General features: G+C 44.6%; 1 pseudogene; it reads left to right on the top strand.

Moving 5' to 3' along the window:
* Positions 1 to 1,169: 1,169 nt before the first annotated feature.
* On the top strand, positions 1,170 to 6,363 carry LOC102266932 (melanoma-associated antigen B5-like; annotated as a pseudogene).
* The last annotated feature ends 329 nt before the right edge of the window (positions 6,364 to 6,692 follow it).

Here is a 6,692-nt window from a genome sequence, read left to right as displayed (position 1 = left end):
CAAGTGCCAGCCGTATGTTCCCTGCCCCAGAAAAGGCAGGGCCTAATGAAAGAGAAAATGTGAATAGAAGTAACGTGCCATTACAGCAAGATAATACCTCTAAAATAAGCTGTACAAAGTGATAGAAATCCAGTGAATGTGCCTCAGGGGGATCCAGAACTCTTCCCAGAGGATAGGACTGTTGGTAGCAGAATAATCAGAGTTTCCAGTGAAGAAACCACAATAAGGTGAAGTGTGTTCTGGCCAAGATCCAGGATACGGTCCCGTGATGAGGCTCTGATGCGGTGCCAGGGCAAAGTCGATCAGAGAGTGTGTTGGAGGACTCCATCTTTGGGGAGCCAGAAAGCTCATCACCAAAGATCTGGTGCAGAAGGGGTACCTCAACTACATTTTTTCTTGGTTGAGGTGCCCAATAGTGATCCTCCCCTGGCTACGAGTTCCTGTGGGGCCCGGAGAGCTTATGCTGAGACCAATAAGATGAAGGTGTTGGAAGTTCTGGCCAAGATCCAGGATACGGTCCCGAGTTCCTTCCCAGACCTCTATGATGAGGCTCTGAGAGATCAGGTGGAGAGAGCAGGGCTGAGAGGCATTCCCATTTCTCCAGCTATGGCTGAGGCCAGTGCCCCTTCCAGGGCCAAGTCCTACAGCTCCTCCCACATCTAGGGAGGGGTCAGCACACTTTGTTCCCTTTGTGTTGGAAGAGAACAGTCCAGCTCTTAAATAGCATGGGGGTAGTAGGGGTGGGGGGAACAAAACCCATATGTTCTTCACAGTTTTAAGTAGTATGGGAGTTTAGGTACAGTTTTAACAAAATATGCATGTTTTCCTTTTATCCATATGAATAATATCTCTCAAAAATAGATGATTTAGTTAGGGAGGTAGAGGTGTTTTGTATTTTTAAATGTTTAAATAAACCTTCATAAGGTTTATTTTGCTTCAGAATCTAGGTTTATTAATGTCATGGATGTCATGTTTATTGCTGTTAGGTTTAAGACTAGGAGTTCATTATTTGTAAACAAGTTGAAAAGACTTCAATATTTTCCTTATGGTCCAGAACAAGGTAACATAACATTGGAATAGAATTTTACTTGGAAATGTGTAAGAATCCTAGAGATAAGTATTTGGGATCACAAAGCTTTCAGAGTAAATGCTGGTTTATTCTTTGTCTTCTTATCTGTCCTCTTTCCTTGTAAAAGTTAATAACATGGACTTAGATTTGTTTAGCTTATTCAAACTGTATGACACTTAAATCATAATAAAAGAGAGTCTTTGCTCATTATTTCCTTTTCTCCCAAATTAATTGACCATCTTCTGTTTAGAAGGCTGTCTTATAGTACTGGGTTGGTAAGAAAATGAAGCCCAAGCCACTGCCCATGGAATTTTGAGTCTAGCAGCAGGTACCATATAAGGAAGGTGGTGAGCTAACTCTAAGGAATAAACAAATCATAAATTTAAATGGGGGAGGTGTGGAAGAGGAGGTTCCAGATGAGAGCAAGCAAGTCGAAGTTACCTGATTAAGGTGGCATTGGGTCTTGGGAAAAGTCTAGTTCCTCGGTGGGAGGTCATTTTCAGTCCAGATGCATGATGGGCTAGATGAAGCTGTGGGAGTGATGCCAGACACTCATATGATGGTTCTCAGAGGTGAGTCTGTAAACCTGGAATATATCTAAACCATATATTCACCATTATTTGGGGATATCCGAAAACCATAGGGAATGGAAGGGGCCCTGTGCACTTGAGCCAGGGCAAGTGAACACTCAAAATACACATTTTCATCAAAAGCTGTCCAGAGAGTTTCTGAGAAATAAGGGTGATACCCATTGAAGCGAGATGCCAAGACGTCACTGGACTGTCTCTCTTTTTCTGGGATGGGAGCACCAGAACTTGCTCTGTTAAATGGGCAGTTTAATTAGGTTATGTTTAGTGTAATTTGGCAAACTTTAAGGGAGGGCTCAATTTTTACTGTCAGTGGGATTAAATTAGGGGTGGTTTGGACAAAAAAAGCACCTGAGAGGGAAGTTGCTGGTCCTTGAGACAAATGAACTTGTCCTTGCATCCATGTGGAGAAGATAACCCCAAACACCTATTAAAACAGGTGCTCAAATAGGGAAATACTGCTTAGTTTTACTTGCTTGGGAGCATTAGTGCTGATGTGGATTTGATTATTGTTTGGAGTTGCATATTCTCTAGTATAGCCTGGAAATAAAATTATGTGATGGAAGTTTGTTATCATTCGGGGTCAAAATCACCTTTGTAATAACTGCCATTCATTCAAAGTACCAAAGCTTGTCTCATACTGTGCCAGGTGATTTACATACATCACACATGTCTGTGGTCCTACACTATAGACTCTTTCAAACACAATTTGCAGATAAAGAAGCTGGAATAAAGAAGCTCAAATTCAAAGCTCATAAATGATAGGAGCTGGACTGAACCCCGGCACTGAATTCCTCCAGAGCCCATACTGTGCCACTCCTCCAGGATGAGGCCAATCTTGGGTCACTTCCTCTTTCTGAACATTAGTCCAAAAGGTATTTCACATGTTAAATAGCAGAATTTCATACCCCAAACACAGTTTTGGAATAAAAGCCCCAGAAATAAGTAACAAAAAATGAAAATAAAAGTGAAGTATGTATAAGGAAGGAGACAGCATTCAGTGACAATTTATCTACAAAGGAAATGTCAGTAAACTGCAATAGATCAGGGATGCAGAAAATCATTTAATTCAGCCCCTTCCTTTCAGAGAGTAAATCTGTTAGAGTGAAGGTTCTACAAGAGGCTGTGTCTGGTCAGTGAAGAGAAGGAAGAGATCAGCGTGTTTTCTCTGATAGCACACCACCTATGCTGGGGCCCCTCCCGGACTGCAGCTTCCCCATCACTCCTGGGACTCTACCCATTCTCTGTGAGATTTGTTGCAGGCAGACTAAGACTTTTCAAAGACGTGGCATTTCCCAAGAAGTCTTTCATAGAAGACACAGGAGTCAAGGTAAAGACAGATGAATGAGGAACTGAAGTCACAGAGAGACTGGCCTGTGTCTGCTCTCAGAAGGCCAAGACAGGGCTGCCAGGCTGCACATTCCCTCACTTCTTTTCAGGGCTTGCAAGGACATGGTCTTTGGTCTACATGGGTCACCTTAGGTTGAAAGAAAGAGGAAATCCAGAGTCCCCCAGGAGTCAAGGTGAGGCACCTGAGTGAGGGCATACCCATACACTGAACACAGAGGGCCCCAAGAAGCCTGAATCCTGATGTCATCCCTGAAGGCACAGGTAGGAGTAGCCTCATGTGGCATTCCCAGACTTTCCCTCTCTGGCACCACAGGGAGTGAGGACCTTAGTCTGAGAGAGCTCCCTTACGTAAACAGAGAAAGGAGCCCCACACCCTGCCAGGAGTCAAGCTTTGGACTTATGAAACCCTCTGACCTCAGAACTCTGAGGAAACCACACAGAACCCTGCCCTTCCTGGCATCCCTGGGATACCTGCTCATTGTTGACATGACATGCCCATTTCCTTCTATGAAGTCACAAGTGGGGTTGGGACATGGTCCAAGGGGTATAGCCTAGGGCCAGCAGTGAGATTATTTCCAGGTTTTCCAGAAACCAACTGAATACCCTGAAGACGAAGGGAACCACACACCCCATAACCATATGATTCATCTCATCCTCTGTGCCTCAGAAGACCAAGGACAGGTATGGACGGATGAGGAGAATCTTACTTTTTCCTAGGGGTCTCACAGAGATGCTTGCCCTACTATAAGAAAGTATAGTAGTAGACGGGGTGGACCCAAGGGAAGGGAGGGTAGAATTTCAGGCCACAACAGAGGTCAAAGCAAGGACTGAGGGATCATCTACCAATAAAAGAAGTGATAATGAATCCAGCCCTGTTCCTTGTAGCCCTTGAAGAACCAGGGCAGAGCTATCAAGCTGAAGTTCCACCAACATTTATTTATATCAGGTGTGTAGGAAATGAAACCCTTAGTATGAAGGTGCAGATACTATTCCAAGAAAGGGGTGGGGACACCAGGCCCTATGGGGAACCAAAGGAAGCACTCTTAATTCATGTTGAGGACTCCAGAGGCCAGGACAGAAAACTTCCCCTGAGCACTCAGTACTGGGTGATAACTACTGACTGGGGTGATAAGCTGAGGACCTCTTCATTTCTCAGAAATCCCAGGGAGCTTTGTGATGCCAACTAGAGACAGCAGAGGGAATGGGTCCTATGACTGGCCACTAGTTGGGTGGTGGTCTTGAATGTGAAATAACAGATGCCTCTGTGTAGGAGGCTACCAGCCCCTTCTGTCACCCCAGCGTGCCTGAGGCAGGGGTAGCAGGATGAAGCCTAAAGATCACTTTAATTTCCTTCAATATGTTTCCCAAAGGACAGCTGATTAGGAGAATAGGAACCCTGGGGGTTTTCAGAACAGTGCCCTCAAGAAAACCACAAATGTAGCCTTCCTGATAACCAAGGTGGTATTTCCCTGCTGCAGCTGCACACTCAACCTTCGTCTTCCTGTGTGCCCTTATCACCTGCCCTCCTACTCACACTTCTAATCATTGTCCCCCAGCGCAGTCATCATGCCTCGGGGTCAGAATCATAAGCTCTGCATCCGTGAGAAACGCCACCAGGCCCGATATGAGCCCCAGAGTCAAAGGGAGTTCAGCCCGCTGCAGGAATGGAAGAGCTTCCCTCTACCTCTTCTCTTTTAGAAGATAATTCACAGAGCTCCTCAGCTACTGGGTCAAATAGCACTTCCCAGGGGTCTTCGGAAGCCCCATCTACTACCAGCACTTTTTCAACTACTTCTGACACAACATCTGATGAAGAAGATACCAGTCAAGATGAGGAAGATTCAGGTTCCTCCGATGTCTCATCTTCTACTGAGAACACCTACAGTGATACTCTGAACAGCATGACAGGTGTGTTGGAACAGTTCCTTCTGCATAAATATAAAATGAAGCAGCCCATCATGAAGGAAAACATGCTGAAGATTATCCACCCAAGATACCATAACCGATTTGCCGAGATTCTCAAGAGAGCCTCTGAACACATCAAGGCTGTCTTTGCAGTTGACTTGAAGGAAGTTGATTCAACCATCCACTCCTATGACCTTGTCAGCAAACTGAACCTGCCCAACAATGGGAGAGTGTGGGATGGTAGGGGCTTACCTAAGACCGGTCTCTTGATGACAGTTCTGGGTGTGATCTTCGTGAAGGGCAACTGTGCCGCTGAGGAAGACATCTGGAAATTCTTGAATATGATGCGAGTATATGCTGGGAGAAAACACTTCATCTACGGAGAGCCCAGGAAGCTCATCACCAAAGACTTTGTGACGATGAAGTACCTGGAGTACCGCCAGGTTGCCAACAGCGATCCTCCACGTTAGGAGTTCCTGTGGGGCCCACGAGCCCATGCTGAAACCAGCAAAATGAAAGTCTTGGAATTTTTGGCAAAAGTCAATGATACGGTCCCCAGTGCCTTCTCATCACAATATGAAGAAGCTTTGCGAGATGAGGAGAGAGAGCTCGAGCCACAGTTCCAGCCAGGCCTGGCACCACTGTCACTTCCAGGCATGTTCCACGGCCACGTCCAGCAGCTTCTCCCACCCCTACTGAAGACCAAGACTTTTAAAAAATCATCCAGATAAGAAAATTTGACATCAAAATAGGGACTTTTGCCGAAATGGGAAGCAATCCCACAATAATACTGCTGGGACAATGGAATGAAAAAATAAAATGAAAAAAATTTCAAAACATGATCAACCTTGATTGTTCTCCATCTTTTCTGTCTTCTGTTTTGTAAAATTAAATAATTTATACCTCGATATGCTTCTTGAAAGATGCAGGAGGTATTAAATCTTAACAAGTTAGACCTCTTACTGTCTTCATTTATTTTTTGAGCATCTGCTCTTTGAAAGGCTCTATGCTAGTTCTGGTGAGGCTAAGATCAAGACCTCCCCTATGCCCATACAACTTTAGAAACAAGGAGCTGCAATCACATAAGCAAGATCTTGAGATAGCCTTTAGGAATGACAGGAAAGTAAAAAGACTATCCAGGAAGAAATCTCTACCTGGGGTAACGTACTGATTTGTTAGGCTTTCCACAACAAAACCCCACAGAATGGGTGGCTGAAATAACGGAAATTTATTTTCTCAGAGTTCTAGAGGCTGCAAGTCCAAGATGAGGGCTGGTTTACCCTGAGGCCTCTCCCCTTGGCTGCCAGGTGGCCACCCTCTTCACTTGGCATTCCTTTTGAGTGCATATATCCCTGGTGCCTCCTTTTGTGTCTCAATTTCTTCTTATAGTCACACTGGGTTATGGCCCATCCTAATGACTTCATTTCAACTCAACCATCGCTTTAAAGACCTTATTTCAGGGTTAGAACAGTGTGGAGATTCCTTAAAAAACTGAAAATAGAACTGCCTTATGATTCCAGCAATCCCACTGCTGGGCATACACACTGAGGAAACCAGAAGGGAAAGAGACACGTGTACCCCAATGTTCATCGCAGCACTGTTTATAATAGCCAGGACATGGAAGCAACCTAGATGTCCATCAGCAGATGAATGGATAAGAAAGCTATGGTACATATACACAATGGAGTATTACTCAGCCATTAAAAAGAATACATTTGAATCAGTTCTAATGAGGTGGATGAAACTGGAGCCTATGAAGTAAGCCAGAAGGAAAAACACCA

Source organism: Bos mutus, unplaced genomic scaffold (genome assembly GCF_027580195.1).
Source record: "Bos mutus isolate GX-2022 unplaced genomic scaffold, NWIPB_WYAK_1.1 CTG848, whole genome shotgun sequence".
NCBI classification, from domain to species: Eukaryota; Metazoa; Chordata; class Mammalia; order Artiodactyla; family Bovidae; genus Bos; species Bos mutus.
The sequence above is the reverse complement of the archived record's forward strand: the minus strand, read 5'-3'. Positions and strand labels throughout refer to the sequence as shown.